The sequence below is a fragment of the Leptidea sinapis genome, chromosome 47 (assembly GCF_905404315.1).
Source record: "Leptidea sinapis chromosome 47, ilLepSina1.1, whole genome shotgun sequence".
Lineage (NCBI taxonomy): Eukaryota > Metazoa > Arthropoda > Insecta > Lepidoptera > Pieridae > Leptidea > Leptidea sinapis.
Window position 1 is genome coordinate 5,273,030 of NC_066311.1, and position 24,555 is coordinate 5,297,584.

Below are 24,555 nucleotides of genomic sequence, written 5' to 3' on the forward strand. Positions count from 1 at the left end.
ATAGTAAATTAAAAACGGGAAATAGTAAAAAAAAAGGTCAAGTGCGAGTCGGACAATACCATCGTTCAATATCTATGTCAATATAAATGTACTTTTTAAATAAAAATATAAACATTTTTGTTCTATTTACATGGTGGCTATATCTGCTTTTGCAATTTTGCTTTTTTAAAACATAGTAGGTAGGTACATATTATTAATATGAATAAAAAAAAACTTATGAAGGCAGTTGGATGCGGCCTATGTTTATAATAGACAAACGGGCAAAAAATTATAATAATTCAACTTATTTAAACATCCCTACTAATATCATAAATGTGAATATAAGTTTGTTTGTTACACTTTCACTGAACCGATTTTGAGAGAATGACAAAAGCTTGGGAGAGGGCTACCTTTTATCGCGAATAAAAGTTTTACATAGGGAAAATTTGTATTTAGGCACTTCGTAAGAAATAAATAATTTTTTGTTCTAGCGTTTTTAAAATTTAGACCTGTATGAAAAAAGAGGATGGAAGTTCTATAGTTGGTAGCTTATAAAAATGTATTAACTACAACAGTTGGTTGTGTATTATTTTCAAAGTAAGTATATTAAAGAATGAAAAATGCTGCCTATGACACGGACGAGTAAAAAAAGAAGGACTCCGCGCCGTGATATTAGCGAGTGTGTGTGCGGTTACGGGGGATACCAGTTACACAATTTTTTCTCCCTTAAATAATCATATATGGCCACAAATACTTATATAGTATCGTTTTTACACTTTTTCATAACGCACGACGGCATTTAGAAAATATTTTATTGAGACGCAAAGTAATCTGTCACAGCGATGACAATTCTCAATAATGGCCGCTTATCGGCCTGTAGTAGTGTGTGTGCGTGGGGCTATGTATTTACACGTTAATCGGCTTTTTTTGGTGTTACACTGTTATGTAAGGTGACATGGAGTCCTTATTTTTTTACTAGTCCGTAGCCCATGGTAACTATTGCACGCGAACGAAGTCGAGATTAAAAGCTAGTTAATTTATAAAGGAAAATATTGTAATTAAATTAATATTAATACTACTGTTTTAAATATAAAATAATTAATCAAATTGAAATAATAATTGGGCATGCAGAATTTGGGTATTTTGTTTGAATAAATTTACATAGTAATATGAATTTAAATAATTCAGTCAATGACATTTCATTACATTGTATACAATGAATAGTCGTGGGATTGATACTAATTTATATGGAAAAACAATGTTTTACTATTTTTATGGAATAGGAGGACAAACGAGCGTACGGGTCACCTGGTGTTAAGTGATCACCGCCGCCCACCTTCTCTTGCAACACCAGAGGAATCAGGAAGCGTTGCCGGCCTTTAAGGAAGGTGTACGCGCATTTTTTGAAGGTACCCATGTTGTATCGTCCCGGAAACACCGCACAAGGAAGCTCATTCCACAGCTTTGTAGTACGTGGAAGAAAGCTCCTTGAAAACCGCACTGTGGAGGACCGCCACACATCCAGATGGTGGGGATGATATCCATGTTTGTCGGGTCAGCACTCGTGTGTAATGACACCGAAGCAGGATTATTAAATTTATAGTAATTTGAGAATGTGAAAAAAAAATCCGAATGTGACTAATCTTATTCTTAGAACATTTATTGTAGTAGTACTTTGCTGTTAGACAACCGATAAAGACAGTCCAGGTTTATTACTTTAGTGTGCGTGACAAGCTACGTCTTACACACGCGATTTGTATGACACTTTGTGTTGGTGTGCGTGAAATGCTCAAAATAGAGGTTAACTCTAAACTCATTTTTTTTCAACCTCTTCACAGCTATCTTACGGCCGTTCCCAATATTCAGTCTATCTCCGGTTGTGGCCTACTCGAGATAAAAATCGTAACTATCGTTGACTCGCTGTCTGTCAATGGGAGGACGTATAGCTTACCAGCGATAGACGTGTGTATGGAATTTGCAATTCACGCGTTCCAATATTAAGGCGATAAGAATGACTTATCGGGTATATTGGGACAGCTTCAGATTATTGACAGTAGAAGGTAATAATTTATGTCTATCTGTAGATAGTATATTGGGAACGGCGATAGTCTACCAGTTTGATGCTGTTAACCAAGGAGGCTCCTTTGCACAGGAAGCCGGCTAGATTATGGGTACCACAACGTCGCCTATTTCTGCCGTGAAGCAGTAATGTGTAAGTATTATTATATAGTGTATATATATATATAGTGTGTTTCGGTCTGAAGGGCGCCGTAGCTAGTGAAATTACTGGGCAAATGAGGCTTAACATCTTATGTCTCAAGATGACGAGCGCAATTGTAGTGCCGCTATCAATAACCATCAGCTGAACGTCCTGCTCATCTCGTCCCTTATTATCATAAAAAAAGTCTATCTAGACGTGTAAATAATCTAAGATATTAATTTCTTATGTAGTGCTAGCTCCATATTGGATAATAATTTGGAATAATATTTATACCTTTGGTAAGGGAATATAATTCGCTATAGACACGAAAGCACTATTATGTCAAAAATAACAAATTTTAATTACCCTCAGGTTGTGGCTTCATCTACAGCATAGTTTCTCAACCTTATTTTGCTCACCGCCCACTTTGAGAATATGTTTTTTTCTAGAGCCCCCCCATCTTAATTTTACTTACCATCTGTCGCGAATTTAAAACAGCTATTGCTACGATTATATTTAAACGTGAGATATTATAATTACAGTATAAAGTATTATATTATAGCCCTTCCGAAAGTCTCAAACGCCCACAAGAGGGCGTTATCGCCCACGTTGAGAACCCATGATCTACAGGATCTATTTTACAGTTGAAAACCTGCTCAACCTTAATATTTGGATATTGGCATAGGAAATTGACTTGAGATGTTGCTCTTTCATATCTCAACAATTTCTTACTCAAACGGTGGCTCAGATGGATTAGCACTCACACGGAACGCGATAGGTCGCGGGTTCGAGTCCCGCATCGTTCATAAATTTTGTTTTCAAATTTAATCCCAGAAGTGAGGCTTATAAAGTTAAAGAATAACAAATTGTTTAGATTTGAAAGAGCGACATCTTAAGTCAATATCTTAAATGGAAATTTAGGGGTTGAGCAGGTTATCAACTGTGAAATTTTTATAATTTACAAATAAAAACTACAAATTTCACCATATAGCGGTCGATAGCTCAAAGCACGCACGCTCATGCATATACAACGAAAATTCATCTTTATTTTACCATATGAATACGCTTAGATAATATATACGTCTAGATCTAGTCTCTTGCTGTTAGACAAACGAAAAAAACAGGCCAGGAATATTAGTAGTCGTCTCGTCCCTTATGGTCATAACAAAAATAGTTTAGTAGGTATGCGTGACAAGCCGTAGATTACACTCGCGATTTGTATGACACTTTGTATTAGTGGGCGTGAATTGCCCAAAATAGAGGATAGTTCTAAAGTTTTCACAGCTGTTATAGTCTATCTAGACGTATAAACAATGACTATACAAAGTATAGTATACTTAAATGATTTATGTTAAAACGAATAATTAATATGGCATCTGTAAATGAATAATTTCTGTATAATAAAATCCTTTTGAGGTTGATAATGTAGAATCATAATTTATTGCGTTTCAACAATCATTGCATTCACATTAAAACACAGCCTTTGTATTAATTATTATATTATAATTATTTGCAAATAAAATTCACAAAGGTATGTAAATTAGTTAGAAATTCATACGCTCTGTCGCGGACATTTGAGAACAATGAAGCTTTTTGCATTTATGTATTAGCTGGAAGAACTGAAAAAATCAAAACAAAAAACATTTTTTTTTAAATAAGAGGGGGCAACGGGCAAGAGGCTCACGGGATGGAGAGAGGTGAGGAAACCGCCCATACCGCAACAATAGTCGTCAAGAGATGCGTTATTGGCCTTTAATTAAATGCTCTTTTCTTAAAGGTCAAAGGTCAAATTTTTTATTTGCATAAACATGTACATTTATTTTTTACTGATATATCTTACAAGCACTTTGCAAAATCCATCGTTATATTATTTGAAAGAGCTGTTGTTTAAATTTTTGCCATTTTTGATTCTTTCTGGATTCATTCTTTCCGTCTATTCTCTGTATGGACCACGTTAGATTATGTTAGATTGGTGTTACATAAATAAATATTATAAAGTACATGTTTGCCACATTTATGACGTGCAAATTTTACAAAATACATTTCGAAATCATTAATTACAATAACATTAATTTAACAAAAGATTACTAGCAGTATTATTTATTAATAATAAATTATTAAAAACAATAATTTCAAGTTTTTAATTGAAAATATTCGTCTAATGAATATAAGCAGTATTTAACAAGGTATATTTTCAATTTAGATGGGAAATTCCTATTTGACAATACCTCTCTTATTATCTTTGGGATGTGATTATAGATTTTTATGCACATATCAAAACAGTTTCTCTGAAATAATGTAGTTCTACAGCAAGGTACTTGTAGTTTGGTGGGGTCCCTGGATGGGAAAAGAGAAGTGTTTTCATGTTTACTGAATTTGCTAAAATTTTTTGGAACAAACATACAGCACTCAAATATGTATAATTCAATTCGTTGTTCCCTTAGTCGTATCGGTTCGGAAAATCAGCAGCCGGTAATTAATTCCACTAAGTGGCTGTGCGAGGCAACAAATCTCTTGCAAAATGCGCGGTTGTGGAATGCCAGACGTCAACGTAATGCGGGTCGTATTTTGCATTTTTACGTTATATCCGGTGGTGGAATTCGGCCGCTGGTATCAACCCGAGCGGCTCTTCTGAGCAATCCCCGTGATAAATACGGTAGAAGATGCAGAGAGAACCCACATCTATACGCAACGCCAAAGGATCAAGCCGATCGGAGATGACTTGGTCGTCAATGATTCGAGCCTCGTTGTGTGCGGTCAAATGAACGAAGCTGGTACTGGGGAGCGCCCGCCCAGATATGATAATAGTAGGTACTCCATTTGAGGTCGAATTCGCACCTTATATAGTTGCAGGTGGTTGATTATAGTGAAGTCTCGCCTTAATGAGTTTTGTAGTTTGGGCCTCTCTTACAACCAGTGACCACAGAACTGATCGTCGCTCGATATATCGATGCCAAGTATGCCGTAAACAGCTGTGGCAGTTACAGGAGTGTTCTCGAATCGAACACGGAGTTTTCGGATTTCATACGCCAGACGCGGACTATATTCGATGGTATGTCGCATTGCACATCGCACAGCTTTTTTTATATAATATATGAATACCTTCCCTTAAATATAGCGGTGATTCACACAGACAGGTTTAGCGCGAGACGCGTGTAGATATCGTCATTGCATAGCTACGAACAAATCTTCGATCGATCTTTTGTTCATTTTTCGACGCTAACACCACATTTAGACAGACATAAACTTCTTTGATTGAAACAAAATCATTTAATTTGAACAATGGGACCCCAATATTGAAGGATTGGCTAATTGACTTAGTTCTGCAGCATACGCGGTTAAAAAGATTAGAAAATTAACCGACGTAGATACGGCGCGACTAGTTTACTTTAGTTATTTTCATAGTATTATGTCCTATTGTAGCTATATTGCTATGGGACTATGCTGGCAATTCCATATTGGTGCTGTAGAAGAGGGCTATCCGCGCTGTTTATAACCTAGGTCCTAAAGAAACATTTAAAGAAATAAACATATCGACTGTTGCCTCTCAATATATTCTTGATAATGTTATGTATGTTCATAGGCATTAGGCACATAAGTGAATTTGCTAGAAACTGTCATAACCATAATGTTATCACCAGGAACAAACTTATAATGCCTATTACTCGACTAAGTCATTTGTGGGGCGTTGTATATGCTTTTACAAGATCCCAGATAATGTTCAAAACAAATGTATTACGAAATTCAAAAGAATTGTTAAAAACGTTTGTGTGGTAAAGGTAACATATAACATAAATGACTTTCTTAATGATACCTGATTACTGATTGAGAATTGAGCGACCACCCACAGGCTATTAAATAATAAATTTTATTGTACGATTTTACACTGTAACCATATCGTTAATATATATAAATTACGTGTCACGTTGTTTGTCCGCGATGGACTCCTACACTAATGAACGAATTTTAAATGGGGATTACTTCATGGAGTGCAGTTTAGTCCAACTTGAGAGATTTTTATTTTCAATATTTGTTTTGTATGTTTGACAGTTTCACTGTGAAACAATTTCATTATAACAACAGGGAGCATTATTTACGAAATAAAACATGATGTATTGAAATATTATTGGGAAATTCCTATAAAATAGTATTTTTTTTTTTTTATTATCTACAGAACCACGTCTGTCGGGTCAGCTATTTATTATATAAAAAAGAAGCCCGCTGAGTTTGTTGCGCCCGCTCTTCTCAGGTCTGAGGCAACTTTTGGAATGAGTGGTAGTTTTTGACTTTCAATTAGTGATTTTATATCCCATTTTGAATAAAAATATTTGAATTTGAATATCTAATATATAAAATACTCATGTCGCGGTGTTTGCAGTTAAACTCCTTCGAAACGGCTAGACAGATTCTCATGAAATTTTGAGTGCATATTAGGTAGGTCTGAGAATCAACATCTATTTTTCATCCCCCTAAATGTTAAGGGTGGTCCTCGCCAATTTTTTTTTTTAATTTTTTGACATTTTTTTTAAATTAATTTGATTATGAGCATTAAAAAATACATACAACTTCAAATTTTCACCCATCTACGATCAACAGTTTTGTTTTGTATCACGATTTTAATATCGGCAATACAACGTGTGCTGGGTCAGCTAGTGATGTTATAATAACTACAGTGAGTTGTTAAATAATATTTCTAGATTTTTTTTACTTATTTTGCGAAAATCTTGTGGCCCAGGTGCGATTTCACAAGGCATTAACGCTCTTAAGTATCTAAAAGTATTGAGTTTTCTTTAGTGATAATTCCGCCAATATTTGTCTTTAAACAATTCGATACGTGTTTCGCCACTACACGAGGCATCAGATGTTGACTCGCCAAACTCTGACATGAGTCTCGTGCCAGAGTCAGAAAACTCAAAACATTTGAATAATTATGGATTTCCACAAAGTAACGCCTACTTCAATAAATTTTCGCTCTTAAGTAAGTCTACTTATAAATAATTAGTAGACCTATAAATAGGTTATAAGCTGGCTAGATATTATAACGAAAGTATAACATTAATTTGTTTTGCCGACTGTAACAAGATTTTTTATAAAAAACACAAATAAAACAAAATATCTTTCAATATGTTTATTAAAACACCTTAAAACACATACAAAATATACTATTTAGCTGCTAGATCTAATCTTTGAGAATTATTGTGAATCAAACATTACTACCGAGCTACGGAGTTATTCACCTGAGAACGTTTTATCAGTATTCGCTTACTGCTTAGATAATTCATACGTTTAGACTGTGACAGATGTGAACACGTCGAAAAATAGCGGCGAACAGTTACCCTCTATTTTCAGCAACGCAAGTACACTAAAACAAAGTGCAGAGCGTAATAAGCCCGGCCCATTATCGTGTGTTGCCAACAAGACGCTCTTTCTAGACGCATAAATTATCTAAAGTTTACTGCCGTAAAAACATTAACCACACATTTATTTACGTATGACGTTAGTGTAAATTAAGAGTTACAGGCAAATTATGTAAGGCCGAAATTATACCCACACAACTCGAGCCAATATTGAAAATGGCGGCAAAACAGGGATGGCAAATAGATGATATAGCATGTGCGAGTGAGAGCGAAACACTATTGGTGGCCATTTTGGATTCGTTTCGTGTTTGCCACGAGTTATACACTGGCATGACTACATTTACAATGCTGCAAATAGGAATTATTATTATCATTTTATTATTATTTTTCTGCTATTATTAAGAATTGTTTCATTTAACTAATCCATTACGTATTTTTTTAAGACGACGATTGACAACGGTTGAGACGACTTTGATTCGTGTATGATTTGTGTATTGTCTCACGATTTTTCAACGCGCTTTTCCTAGTTCTTCATAAAAAATAGCAAAATTGCATACCAGAGAACTGTGAATGTGTCGTTAACTTACCTGTAATCACGGACGAGTAAAAAAGAAGGACTCCGCGCCGTGATATTAGCAAGTGAAGCGTGTGTGTGTGCGGTTACGGGGGATACTAGTTACACATTTTTTTCTTCCTTAAATAATCATATATGGCCACAAATACTATATATTTTTAAAATATTTTATTGAAACTCATCTGTCACAGACGATGACAATTCTCATAATGGCGCCTATCGGCCTGTAGTGTGCCTGGGGCTATGTATTTACACGTTAATTGGATTGTTTTGGTGCTACACTGTTATGTAAGGTGACACGGAGTCCTTATTTTTTTACTAGTCTGTGCCTGTAATAAACATGCTGAATAAACTATGTAATAGCTAGGGGCTGTTTCAAGTAGATAGTTAATGTGTAATATATCTTTTTATTATTGTCTCACTGTCAAAGTATATTATCATGAGTCTGCTCTCGTAAATAATTTGTAGGGCTGGAATACACTGGGGAACATTTTTTTGACATACTATCATCATTTTCGTAGTTATATTTAATACTTCGTTTCAAAGGCGAATAACTCCGAACATAACGCTTATTACAATGAATTATTAAAACTTTCGTGAGTCATTATTAAAGCTTTACTCAGGTTTAGTCGGTGTCCGTACAGACTATTTTCTGACCATTCGGAGGTCCTTCATCAGGGTGAGTGTGCAGGGTTCGCGATAACATCTCTCATCTCAACCTCTTACCAATTACTAGTCGGTACGGACACCGATAAAACGTGAATAAAGCTGTAAATATTAAATAATTTAATACAATAAAATTTAGTACTTCACCTAAATAGGACCCTGTTTAAACAATTAGTAAGATTTTAGTTTGAATTAAAACTAAATACTTGACTAAAATATTAAAATATACCAATGTTTATTTCTCTTTAACAAAGTATATGATCTTTCAACTAAATTTAAAAGCAATATAAAATTGTAACTGTACTTAAGACAATTTTTATTAACAACTAAATACTCATAAAAATACTTCGATCTAAAGGAATTCACAATCAATTTTGTTCTTCATAATGTATTTGCAATATTTACTTAAACATAATACTAACCTTATATTAAAACCAATCAGTCGTCAGCCGTAGAGAAACCCGCTTTATAATTTGGTTTTATTTCGCATTTTTTTTAAATTTTACTCTAACTTAACTATCTACTGTGAACTGGCAATTAGGATTAAGAATATATTTATTTAAACAATAGAAACGGGTTAAGTGAAACTACTTTTCGTCGAAAAAATATGTCAGGCATATTATTGAAAACGTCAGTTTTTACCAAAGAGTATGTAAATACTACGTAATAAGAGGCGGCCTTTTGACATAAGTGCATTTATTTGACATAAGTTTGAAATAGTAGTAATTACAGTATGGCGATTGGCGACGAAGTATAATCCGGTTAAGTTTGAAAGCGAACACTTGCTCAGAACGTAGTGGATTTCAGCTATCTCCTTTTTTTACAAGATTATAGCCGTCATCTGTCAATCTATCAATGACTGCACGTTTCATACCATCGAGTGAATCGCTTTTTTCTTAGAGAGTTTTGCTAGGCTGGTTTTTACTATTAACAAAATGAATATTGGAAATATATATTTATTTTTATCTATTTATTTACTAATAATCCAACAGCTTTATATACCATTACAATAGACTTACAAATAATTTTACAAATATGCCAATTTAGGATTAAGAATAATAGTTACAAAACTTTAATAGGTATACATTTGTTATTTTATGCTTATATTATTATATACGTTAAAAATAATATTATTTAAGAGGTGTGTGTGTGTGTGTGTGTGTGTGTTAAGTGTAGGTGAGTGAGGGTGTAGGTGATAGAGTGTTTTCGTGTTTATGTTATACAATTTTATTTTCGTGTGTTTTAAGTATAGAGATTTCGTGTAAAAAGCGTTGCTTAGACGTCGCAAAAATGTCAGTACCTGCGTACTCGGTATTATATAAGTATGTTATACGTTTTAAAATATTGTTCTGGGCATAATTTGTAGTTACTTGGGGGACGTGAAACAAGGCAGTGTGACGGGTTCTGTAGTCCGGTACGCTTAGATATATAGATTCTAATAATTTCGAACAGTCTATAAGGTTATTCCATAACATATGGAGTAACAGTAAATCGCTTTTTTTGCGCCGTATAAACAGAGGTTCCATTCTAAAGCGTACACAGACATCGTCATAGGTGTCGAAATGAGAGTAATCCTAATATATATATTATAAAGGAAAACTAAAATCAGTTTTTTTTTAATACAAAAACCAATTGAGTAAGGGTATTTTAAGGCGATCACTCAGGCCATGTGACCAAAAAATAACTTCAAAGAACAATGACAACGAAAGCCTGTGAAAGATCTCCTTCTCTTTCTCTCGCCTTAGGTTAACTCTCTATTTCTCATTCGTTAGTCGCTATCTTGCGCAGTCGCTCGCTATATTAAGTGGCTAAGACAATTAAAAAATATAATCGCACGTCATTACAACTCGATTAATGTCTCGTGTGCTAACTTAATAACACCGTACTAAACCTCACGGTGGTTCCATTTGTCATATGGTAACGGCAGCAGACAGGAGGTTAACCGTCTTGTTAGAAAAATTTACTCAAATAGAATATTGACAGTTAACAGTAGATATTTACCTTATAATATAGGATATTTCATAACTTAACTACTTTTATATTTCATGGACAAAATCACAAATTGTCGACAAATATGTAAGGACAGTATAAAAGTCCCTGTGGATTTCGTTTTCCATTCCACTCTTTCAGATGACAGGGGGCGTCCGTGAGTGCATATTGTTTTAAGCTTTTTTCACTAGAGACGAAACGGATTGTAACGATACCTCACTTCCAAAGAGTAACTTAAAAACCTTTTCTGAATGAAAAGGTATTTCAAACAAAATTAAAAAAAATACGAATTACACTCTGGGAGTGCCAGCAGAAGTGAAAACTTGAACATTAAGGTTGTGCATTTGTGAATATTTAGGAATTGTTAGGGAATAATTTCGCACGAATTACTCTATTTATCAGAATAAAAGTACTAGCAAATATGTGGTTAAACACAAAAAATTACAATTTATATTACATAAACAAATTAACGATTCAGAAAAAAAGTTTATCTCTGAGAAAAACAACTTTCATACATAACTTCAGAACACCAACTGGTCAACACTTGTATAATAATTTTAAGATGTGCATTGTGCATGAACCTCTAAACTACATATAAAGTCCTGGTACATGTTGCTGGGATGATTTCAACCGCTATGAAAGACATTAACTACAAAGTAGATGGATGGATACTTATTACGTACATTACTATCACCGCAACCGTATTATGACTGTAAGACGCGAAATTATCTTAGACTTATGTAGATGTATTGGAAGTAGCAACTAAAGTGCATACACTTATCGCCTTGTTTCTCTGTGATTTATCTTTTATGTAACATTTTCTTAACTTGTTACACTTTGGAACTGAGGTATCGGTACGGATATATTACCTGTCTTATTCATAATGACTTACCGGAGATTTAAAACATCGCTAATATACGCTTGTTAAAAAATGGTATTCATAATCGCATGTTAGAGCTAAAACGCTCGTTATCTCTTCAATAAAACTGACGTGACTTTAGTAGCTATGACCCTTCTATAAACCTATTTTAAACACTCGAACGCAGAAAAACATGGCCGACAACGATCAGCTGTTCGTTAAATAATGTGATAAATAGCTTCCCGCTCAAAGTTGTTGCAAATCCGTCATAGATTGACAGACTTCAAAACTTTGATTTTTGAAGTTTGAAATTATTTTGACATCGACTTTTGACAACTGTCAAACCATTGACATTGAAAAGATGTCTGTTTCCACTCACAGTTCCTCATTAAATTAGATAAAATCGTGTTTTTTTGTACGAAATGGCAACATTGCGTACTATAGAGACGTATTAGTTATGGGAGATTTATCTAGCGAATATGAATAAGGAATTTTATCGAACGTTCGATAGGCTTAAAACGCGTTTTAACAAATATAGCTTAATACCTTCTAAAAGCGTTTTATTATGAATAAGGCAGTAAAAGTTAAGGCGGTTTATTGTGTTTGTTGGATTTGAATCAAGCCGCAGAAGTAATTATACTTTACCGTGATAACGTAATACATAAATATATATTTTATTTACTTTTTCTTTATTTTGAGTACTGACTAATTTTTTTTTTTTTAATATGATTACACTTATCAAATGTTGTATCTGCATATATGTATAAATGCTATTTATAAGCAAATGTGGGATATGATTTAGCTTCTTTTTAAGAGAAGTTAATATTTGTTTTAATATATGACCTTATAGTGGACTACCTACTTTGTATTGGTCACATAATAGATATTTACTGGATATCCATTTTATATCTAATAGACAACGACTTCTGTCCAAAGTCCAGTTTGCTTTTTGACAAACGTACAAATGAATAAACAAGGGTACACATATAATTGACAAATTTTAAATATATTTAACTATAAATTTCATTATTCTAGTAAAATTAAGTTGAGTGGACTGAAGAGTTGATAAACACACCGATTGTCACTGAAATAAACACAAAATATATTATTACGTGAACCAAACCATCATTTAATATATTTATTTATTTTTTATGATCGAAAAATCCAAAAATTTTAAGTAGCACTACACTTGCACTTGTCTCCTTGAGACATAAGATGTTAAGTCTCATTTGCCCAGTAATTTCACAAGCTACGGCGCCCTTCAGAGAGAAACACAATAATGTTTACACATTACTGCTTCACGGCAGAAATAGGTGCCGGTAATTTAGCCGGCATCCTGTGCAAAGGAGCCTTCCGTTAGTATTTATATATTATACATATCAAAAAAGTCTAAGCAACATGTACAAATTTAAATTTTAGGATGATTTTTCACATTATAACGTTGTATTTTATTTTTAAAATAATATTTTTAGGGACCTATGATGTAAAAATAACAACTCTTGTCTTTATAAGTTCTTTTAATAACAGAAATTAACAATATTAGAATATACTGTAGAAACTAAGGTACATAAGCAACTAAACATTTTTTAACGAAATGAAATTTCTAAAGAAAATTAATTTATTGTGAAAGAATAGGATAATTTAATACAAAGTATGGCCTCCTCTGCTATTCAGAACTTGTCGGCAACGATTATTCATTGAATTAATGAGACTTTTTATGTCATCTTGCGGTATTCGCTCCCAATGGAATTGTAACAAATCCTTCAGCTGTTGGGTTGTTGTCACTCCGTCCAAGTCCTTCAAAACACGTCTCAAGAGATGGGGTTGAGGTCTGGCGATTGTGCAGGCCAGGGCAATACCCGGACGTTCTCCGTTGCCAAGTATTGACTAGTTCGTCGAGCTGTATGTGAACGCGAATTGTCATGCATTAACGTAAAATCGGAGCCAAAGGTTTGTGCAATTTCGTTCGAACAAAAACAGTTCGCCTGTTCTTTATAATACCCGCCCATACCATAGTCGATATTGAGTCGCTGTATGGATGAACTTCCTGAATGCACCTGAGCCTTTCAGTATTTCCGGGCCGACGGTACACTCGCATCCTTCTTGTATCAGGCCTAAACCCGAATCGCGACTCATCGGAAAACATAATTTTATCCCATTTTTCCTGGGTTCATGTTCTGCGTTCTCTACACCATTCATACCGACGAGCGCGATTCCCGTGACGTATCGATGGGCACCTAATTGGGCGTCGAACTCGTAGGCCGTACTCATGCAGTCGATTTCGCACAGTTTGGGGACTTACATCAACACCACTTGAATTTTGTAGCCTCAAACTTATCTTTCGAGCCGTTAACATCGGCTGGCGTCTTGCAGTCAGTTGTATGTACCGGTCTTGCCGAGTACTCCTCTTACGGCCTGAATGCTGTTCAGGGGGTTCCCTTGTATTATTGTAGCGCTGCCAAAGACGACAAATAACACTTCTATGAATGCCAAAATGCCGAGATACCTGAGATTGATTACTTCCCGCTTCCAACATCCCTACAGCTCTTTGCATTTCATTTGCCGTCAAATGACGTCGCTCCATGACGTAAAGAATATCTAACAATTAAATTTTGTCGCTAACTTTATTTAAATGGTTGGTAAAATTATAAAATCAACTCAAAATAGCAATAAAACCGCACTTAAATTCAAACAAATTCCCATTCATTTAATTTTATGAAAAAAAAAACATAATCGAATTTTTTTTTTACAACCAGCCAGTATGTCATCAATAACAAAAAAGTTTACATACCTATGCACTTTGTGTGAATAAAGACTAAGAAACTAATTAATATAAATGGTAAATTTGTAATATCAGTAGTAGGGATTCGCCGGTTCTGGCTCACAGTAGTAGGGATTCGCCGGTTCTGGCTCCTCGATTCTGGCTCACTTGCTCGTGATGCCTACTAAAAAAAAAAAAAAGAAGTTTGGTGTCAAACTGGGGGTTTTGATGTATTTCCGAGCGATTGCGCTGATCCGTTTTTCGATATCTCTTATAGTTTCAAAGTTAGCATTTTAAATTAAACAGATCCATAATCATTAATAATCACTGGTCATTTAGCTAATGATTGGTGAGCGACTCAATGTCTAAATTTCCATGAACGTGATACAGGTAATTTACTAATTACCTCTATCACATTCGTTACTACGATTAAAAAGACAGTTTCTGTATTTATTATTTATTTTTAAAACATGATTTAAATAAAGTATATAATAAAACATCATTGCAGATTGTATCATTTTCAAAATATTTGATGAAATCATTCAAACTCTTCTTATTAAACTTAAAGTATAGATACATTATGCAGTACTCGCCACACACTGCGGTATATTCATTCTGTACTCTTGCAGTATTGTAGTTATACATTCTGCAATTCCTTTGTAAAAACATCAGCTGGAATCCCTGAGGTGGACGACCATATGAATCGAAGTATTGTCCAATACCCTGCTCATCAATGTGTATTGCAACCCAGTGAGTGCCTGGCTTATTATCACTATCTAAATTGCTGACAATATAACAGGGCGTTACAACATATATCGGCAATCGGTTTGCCGCATAAACATTATTTTTAATACTGGGATCGATTTTGTTCAAATAATTCTGTATCTCGATTGTATTCATATTAGTTGAGAACAGGGTCTTGTCAGTTGCGAGGATTGAATAGTTATGTGGATCATAATAACATAAGCACTCAATAAATAAGGCTTTAATGTATCTTATTCATGTATTTAAAACTTATATGGTTACAATAAAACAAAATATCATTACAAGCGATTCAAATATAAATCTATGAACATTTGATGAAATTATATTTTCATCAATAATTTTAATTAAAATAATTATAATATAAAAGCTGATTGAAAACGAACTTTGTACCTACATACTTACGTAGTCATTAGTACAATCTGGAAATGTTGACTCCATTAAACTATCAATAATTGAACTTATCATTTAAGTGCCATTATGTTTCATCACAATATTTAAAAACCAGTACTAATCATAAACAAATTTACTTTTACGATATTTTAGTATAAAATGCTAGAACTGTTCAGAAAAATAATCATTGAAGTGGCGTATTCAGTCAAATTATTATATATTTTGTGTCTTGTGTAATTGTTGAGTGATTTGCTGCAATGGAGGTAAGTTTTATCTATTATTCACTTTGAAATTAAAAAGTTATATCATTTGTTATATTAAGATATGTATGTATAATACTATTCTAAAGCAGTCTTATTGTTGTTGTAGAATGCATTCAACCCAACAATGGAAGAAAATACATATAAAACATTTTACTATCCCTTGTCTGAAGATAGTCAGGATTCATTAAAAGTTCCTCAACTTAAATCCTTGAAGAGGGCCAGCTCAAATGAAAATATAGATGCATTATTCGAAGTGAAAAAAACAAAACAAAAGAAAATATCATCATCAATATCCAGAGCACAGGATAATGGAAGTATTTACATTACAACTAATGCAGATGACGGAAGAAATGCATCACATTTGGTTAAAATAGAAATCTATGATCTCAATAAAATAAAAAACACGCCTGCACAAGAACAATGGAAATACGCTGATTATAGATTAAAATATTATACAATCGACAATAATGAAAGTTATAAGGACATTAAAAAGATTTTATACAATGTTACGAAGAAAATTTTAGAAACAGAAAATTATAAGAAATATAATTTTAACAATAAGTAGGTAGCTATGAAGAAATACATAAATATTAGTTCAGTTTAGTTATTAGTTTATTTATTCTCTTATACAAATAATATTATTATATTCTCATCATTTGGAAAATTAAACATAACGATATGGAACTCTGCTTTGTATGTAATGAGGTTGAAAAAATGATCAAGTGAGTTATTTTCTTTGTAAATTATTTAGTATTATATTATTGATGAAATGTGGCTAATATCATTCACTTATGTTGTAGTCAACCTGTTCTACAAAGTGGAGGAGGTTTTAAGAGAAGAAGTGCAGTATTACAAGACAGTGAAGACAATGATACAAGTACAAAGAGAGGAAGACAAGGGGAACCATCCACATCATCGGGGCTCACCAGTGTGAACGATGAAATGGTGAACTGTTCTTTATGTCAAATCTTAATACGGAAAAGATATTATGCAAATCATCTTAGAAGTAACCTCCATAAGAATAACGTAATGCAATTACATAGTACTTTAAAAAATGTCACAGTACACGAATCGGCTTTTGGTAATAGAATAATCTCATATAAAATAAAGAGTAAATCCAACCAATTACAAACATTCGAAACACCAGAAATGTTTTTGAATTCTATTAAAAATGAAATTATTTCACTATTTGAGGAATCTGTTCGATTGCTTACAATTTTTAAAGTTAATTTTATTCTGCACGCTAATTTTGTTCAAGAAACAAAAAATATTTCTAATGAATTTGAATTTCAAACATGTAGTTATACTATAATGCAGGGTGAGGATTTAAATTTTTTCTTTTCGTCCTTATGTGATATGTTGATGACTAAAATTAGCACATTTGAGAAAAAAGATAGTGGTTGGAGTCTTAAGAAAATAAATGCATTAGACATGAATATAAACAAATTCAATCCATTACGTGGAAAATCATACATTGAATTACCTAAAGAAATCAAATTAAAAAAAAGTGTTATAAATGTACAAAACTCGGATGATTTATGCTTTAAATGGGCTTTGCTTTCTGCATTATATCCAGTTACTAAGAACTCTCAGAGAGTTTCATCTTACAGTAAATATTCAAATAAATTAAATTTTGACGGAGTTACGTTTCCTGTTAAAATGACAGATATACAAAAAGTAGAAAGGTTAAATAATTTAAGTGTAAATGTTTTTGGTCTTGAATACAATTGTAAAAAGAAAGTACATGAATTAGTTGGTCCATTGTATTTAACAAAATCACGGAAAATTGTTCATATCAATTTATTATTTATTTCGCACGGAACAATTAATCATTTTTGCTACATTAAAAACCTATCGCGTTTAGTAAGTGGTCAAATTTCAAACCATGAACATGCAATCTACATCTGTGACGGTTGTCTTTTACACTTCTCAACAAATGATAAGTTATCAGCCCATCAATTGAATGATTGTTGTCATATTAAAGTGGAATTGCCTAGTACAGAAAAAACTTTAAAAGATTGGTTTGGACAACCAATTTCAAACAATGTCTTAAAATTTGATAAATTTAATAAGATGTTACAAATACCATTTGTTATATACGCGGATTTTGAAGCTTTCCTTAATCCAATTCAGACATGCTTTAACGATCCATCAAAACCTTATACAACTAATGTTCACAAACACGAAGTTTATAGTTTTGGGTACTATATCAAATGTTCATATGATGATAGTTTATCAAAATATGAAACATATAGTGGTCCTCATTGTACTCATGTCTTTATGAATCAGTTGTATAAAGATTTAGAAGTGATTTGCACAAAGAATTCTTTTGTCATAAGTCCAAAGCCTTTGACTTCCAATGATAATGAAATTATTTCGCAATGTAAAGACTGCTTTATATGTCAATTTAATTTAAATGGTGAATGTGCATTATACTTTGACTCGCATACAGGACATTTTAGAGGAGTTGCACACGAAGTATGTAAGACAAAGTTTAGAATCCCCTATCACATCCCAGTTTTTTTACACAATCTTAGTCAATATGACTCTCATTTTATTGTTCATGCATTAAATTCTATTGAAGGGGAAATTGATATTATTCCACAAACGAAAGAAAAGTACATTTCTTTCACAAAAACGATAAAATTTAATAATCATAAAATTCAATTGAGATTCGTTGATTCGTTTAAATTTTTGCCTTGTAGTTTAGACAAACTTGTTCAAAATTTGATGGAGGAACAATTTCAAACATTAAAATATAATTTTCCAAATAATAATGATTTTTTACGTCTTAGAAAAAAAGGAATTTATCCATATGAATTTATGTCATCACATGATTCCTTAAAACTTTCAGCACTCCCTAGTCGCGATAAATTTTACAATACATTAACCGACACACATATTTCCGATGAAGATTATGAACATGCCAAGGATGTTTGGCAACACTTTCATTGTCAAAATATGTCAGATTATTCTGATTTATATCTTAAAACCGATGTTTTACTTTTAACAGATGTGTTTGAAAATTTCCGAGCCCTATGTTTGCAAACATATGGTCTAGATCCAGCTCATTATTATACAGCACCTGGGTTAAGTTGGGATGCTATGTTAAAATGCACAAAAATTAAATTAGAATTACTTCAAGACTTTGAACAAATAGCTTTTATTAGATCGGGCATTCGAGGAGGTGTATCTCAATGTAGCAATCGTTATGCCAAAGCAAATAACAAATATATGCGAGAATATGATAAAGACACACCAAACTCATTTTTAACTTATCTTGATGCTAATAACCTTTACGGATGGGCCATGTCTCAATTCCTTCCTACAGGAGGTTTTGAGTGGGTAGATGTCACAACTAATTTTGATGTCCCTGATGATTATGAATATGGTTTTATTTTGGAAGTAGATCTAGAATATCCTATTGAACTGCATGATTTACATTCTGACCTACCCTTATGTCCTGAGAATATATGTATTGGTAATACAAAAGACATAAAATTAGTTCCAAACCTTCGTAATAAAATTAAATATGTGATTCACTACAGAAATTTAAAGCAATGTCTGACAATGGGTTTAAAATTACAAAAAATTCATAGAATTTTAAAATTCAAACAATGCGCATGGTTACAATATTATATAGATTTAAATACAAACATGCGTAAACTAGCCACATCTGATTTCGAAAAAGATTTTTATAAATTAATGAATAACTCAGTGTTTGGAAAAACAATGGAAAATATCGAAAAAAGAGTAAATGTAAAATTATTGAGTCATTGGGAAAATCAGGGTAAAATTCTAGGCGCACAAGATTTAATTGCTAAGCCAGAATTCCATAGTTTATCTATTTTTAATGAAAATTTGGTTGCAGTTCAATTACGAAAGACGAAATTGTTCCATAATAAACCTATTTATTTGGGATTTTGTATATTGGATATTTCTAAAACTCTAATGTACGACTTTCACTATAACTATATGTTTAAAAAGTTTCAAAACAAATTAAAATTATTGTACACAGATACTGATAGTTTAATATATCAAATTTTTACAGATGATTTTTACAGAGATATAAAACCTGATTTACATTTGCGTTTCGATACCTCTGACTATACAGAAAAAAATATATTTGGCTATCCAAAACTCAATAAAAAGAAGTTAGGCTACTTTAAAGATGAAAACAATGGTAATATATTTAATGAATTTGTAGGACTTAGATCTAAAATGTATGCATTAGATGTTGAGGGAAAATTCACAGCTAAAGCTAAGGGGGTTAATAAAAGTGTTACTAAGAATATGAAAATGGAAAATTATAAGACTTGCTTATTTGAAAATAAGAACGAATATTGTTCAATGCTTAGATTTAAGTCAATAAAGCATAATATTTTTACTCAAAGAATAAATAAATCTAGTCTGTCATTTAATGATACCAAACGGTACATTTTACCGAATAATATTGATACATTAGCTTGGGGTCATCATAAAATAGAATAAATATTATATTAATAAATATTAAAATTTAAATATTATATTAATAATTTAAATATTAAATTAAATTTTAAGAATAAATTATTATAGTTTTAAAAAACCAAATGAGAGATTATTGTATTTAGATGTATAAGTTGCGGAGTAAAACATGATGTACTGTATATTGTTTCAATTATCGATTTTTCTGTTTAAATAAATGGTGGTTTAATAACAGATTGTTTCATTACTATACTAAACCTTAACACACATAGACGTAGTAGATAATGCATCATTTCAATCATCCATTCACTGCAATAGTTGCTGGTCCAAGTGGATGTGGAAAATCAGTTTTCGTAAATAATTTTATAAAATTTTTGAATGATATCTGTGATACAAATTTTACCCAAATCACCTGGTGCTTTGATGAAATGCAGCCTTTATATAATCTCAACCACATTAATTATCTTCAAGGTTTACCTGATTTATCTATGTTTGACGGAAAAAATCCTCAACTTGTAATAATTGATGACCTGATGAGGGAATCAGATGGTCGTATTGTTGATATATTCACGAAAGGAAGTCATCATAGAAACTTAAGTGTGTTTTATTTATCTCAAAATTTGTTTCATCAAGGTAAAGGACAAAGAGATATATCACTCAACTCAAGTTATATAATATATTTCAAAAATCCTCGAGATAAAACCCAAATTCGATACTTATCTCGTCAAGTATTCCCTGAAAATCCGAAATATTTGGAAGATTCTTACAGAGATGCTACCAATGAAGCTCATGGTTATTTAATGATTGATTTGAAACAAGAAACAAATGAATTGTGTCGCGTTAAGACAAAGATATTTCCATCCGATGGATATTGCACTGTTTATGTACCCACAAAAGGGTTTAAATATGGTAAGAATCAAGAAATTTCGATCATTTATAAATGATGCATAGACGTTTAAAGACGCATAAAGATTTGTTAATTGCTCTACATAAACTGAAGCCAAAATATCAAAAAGCTTTATTAAAATCATGTAACAAAACAGAAATAAATTACATTTGTGAATGTATTCATAACGTACTGCGGGGTAACGTTGAATTGGCCGAGAAAGAAAAATCTAAATTAAAGAAATATAAAAATATTCTTCGAAAATTGGTAAGAAAAGGTACGAATAAAATTAGAAAAAATATAATTGTACAAAAAGGAGGTTCATTTCTACCGATAATATTGGGTTCTATTCTAAGTGGGTTGATTAATTCATTTATTTAAGAAAATGGATAATGCTAAAAAAATGTTACTTATTGAACCATCATTATTGGAGAAGTTAAAACAACCCAAAGAAAATGATACGCCAAGATCTCGATTAGATACTGATATGCAAAATATCTTAAGCAGTGACATAGAAGATCGAAAGAAATGTATTTTATATTTGCAAACCCTTCAAAGATATCTAAACTTCGTCAAAGAGGATCGACAACCATACCACATACCACTTATAAATGATAATGATTCATATATTGGTTTTAATCAAAGTCATAATGAAATCGATACTGATTATATAAATCATGATGTGAATAAAATAAATGTAGTTCCTTCTCAAACATCAGTGGAGGTTAACAAAAATATTGGAGAAATATACACGAGCTCTGAAATACTGAAACTAATACCGAAAACATATGCTAAAAAAGGTGAACTTTTACTAAATTTGATTTCCTTGAATAAAAATAAAATAAGCTGGGATGAATCTGGTACCGTGATTATAGATAATGAAAAAATACCTGGGAGTAATATTGTGGACTTGGTGAGTGATTCCTTGAGAGCTCTTCAGAAAAGTGAACCTATAGGTTGGGAAAAATTCGCAACAACTTTAAAGGAAATAAAAGTACCACTCACTTATATCGGGAACCCAAAGCGATTGGATTTTATAAACCATTTGCAATTAAAAGAGGTTGAAGCTAAATCAGTACCTGACGAAGAATTTTCTACACCAACAAGTAATAAGTACACAGGGAAACTAAAAAAAAGATCGGACTGGGAAAAATGGACCCCATATTAGAAATAAATAAAATTTATTATGATGCATCACATCCTGCTGGCTACAGCACTATTGATAAATTGTCAAAAGCAATGAAGGGTAAAATGGACAGAAATAGTGTCTTAAAGTGGTTACAATCACAAGAAACATATACATTACATAAACCTGTTCAAAGAAAATTTCCTCGTAACAGATATATTTTGTCTAATATTAATGAGTTATGGCAGGCCGATTTAAGTGATATGAGATCTTATTCTGAATATAATGATGGTTTCAAATACATACTTTGTGTTATTGATGTCTTTAGTAAATATGCGTATGTTCGAGCAATGAAAAAGAAAAACTCTGAAACAGTTAAGGAATGCTTTGAAAGTATTTTTGCTGAAGCTAATACTACACCTACACATATACAGTCTGACAAAGGAACTGAATTTGTTTCCAAATATGTACAAAAATATTTTAAATTAAAAAACATAAATTATTATACAACCAATAATCCAGATATTAAAGCAAGTATTGTCGAAAGATTTCAGAGAACTCTTAAAATGAAAATGTGGCGCTATTTTACACACAAAAATACTCATAAATACATTGATGTTTTACAAGATCTAGTGCATTCATATAATCATAGTTTTCATTCTAGTATAAAAATGTGTCCATGTGATGTTAATAATACAAATATAATGAGTGTATGGCGAAATTTATATGATAGAGAAAGTAAGATAAAAACATCAATTAGTATGGTGAATCCAAGAATTCACGTTGGAGATTATGTTAGAATAACAAAACATAAACATATTTTCCAAAAAGGATATGAATCAAATTGGAGTGACGAAATATTCATCGTATCTACTATAATACACCGATCTCCGTTTGTAGTATTTACTTTAAAGGATTTAGAAGGCGAAGAGATAGTTGGTACTTTTTATGAAAAAGAGTTACAAAAAATCATATTCGACCCCACTACTAAATACAAAATAGATAAAATAATACGCTCTCGATATACCGGTAACAGAAAAGAATTGTTGGTGAAGTGGAGAGGTTATCCAAATAAATTTAATAGCTGGATATTAGCTTCTACTTTGAAAAAAATATGAATAAAGATAGTTTTTATTTAACTTTACTAAGCAATAGTTCTATGGATTATTTTCCTGATAATACAACAACATTATTTTCTACGAAACTGCCAAAACCAACAATACTAGAAGGTGAATGGAGGGTTGGAGTAGTAGAATTTCAGTACCCATGCACTATGTTCACCGTTCAAGAACATGAAAACATTATTTATATAACAAAGTTGATGCAAGTACCCAATGAAAGTAAACCGTCATATGTTTATTACAAGACACATATTCCAGCCACAAATTACGATAACATAAATCATATTTTGATGGCACTGAATAACACTCGAGAAAAAATTAAATTTAAGTGCGATGAGGTTTCAAGGATTGTAGTTGCTACAATAACGGATGAATCCATAAAATCTGTAACTCTATCACCTAAATTATGTCTTCAACTAGGGTTCGAACCAAACAGGAACCTCGTTGAAAAAAATTTTGGAAAGTGTCCAGCTAATTTGCATTTGGGTTTACCGTCTCAATTATTTGTTTATTGTGACATAGTGGAGCCTCAAATCGTTGGAGATGTTATGACACCCCTTTTACGAATAATACCATTGGATCCCTCAAAATACATATATGGAGCGTACAAAATGCACGTTTTCTCTCCTCCCCATTACCTACCTGTGATGCGTAGAGAATTTGATACAATTGAAATAGATATAAGAACAAGCACCGGTCAAAAGATACCATTCCAATTTGGAACAGTGTGCATTAAACTCCACTTTCAAAAATTATAATGTACGGCAAACGTGATAATATTTCATGTCCATATGAACACTATTATACTCACCAGGCCGGATCGGGTATCGGAGTTATTTATAAAGGAGCACCGTATCAAAGAGGTCATGGAATCGGAAGTTTTCTTGGGGGGCTGTTTAGATCTATTTTACCACTACTGTCTAGTGGTGTTCGAACTATTGGTAAAGAAGCATTAAGTACCGGTGTAGGTATATTATCAGATATGGTTAATGCACGCCCCATGGAAGATTCAATAAAAACTCGTCTAAAAGAAGTCAGCTCAAATTTGAAACGAAAAGCCGATGCTAAAATAGATAATATCAACATGTTTGGATCTGGGTATATAACAAAACGAAAACGTCGCTCTGCGATCATTCCATCATTGACTGCGAAAGC

At 32.5% G+C, this 24,555-nt stretch overlaps 1 protein-coding gene across 1 annotated transcript in view; it reads right to left on the bottom strand.

Moving 5' to 3' along the window:
• Nucleotides 1–7,292: 7,292 nt before the first annotated feature.
• LOC126978175 (uncharacterized) overlaps nucleotides 7,293–24,555 on the bottom strand; it is a 54,710-nt gene continuing 37,447 nt past the window's right edge. The window contains exon 9 of the mRNA XM_050826941.1: nucleotides 7,293–12,708. The gene's annotated coding sequence lies outside the window, so the exon portion shown is untranslated. The remainder of the gene's footprint in view (nucleotides 12,709–24,555) is intronic.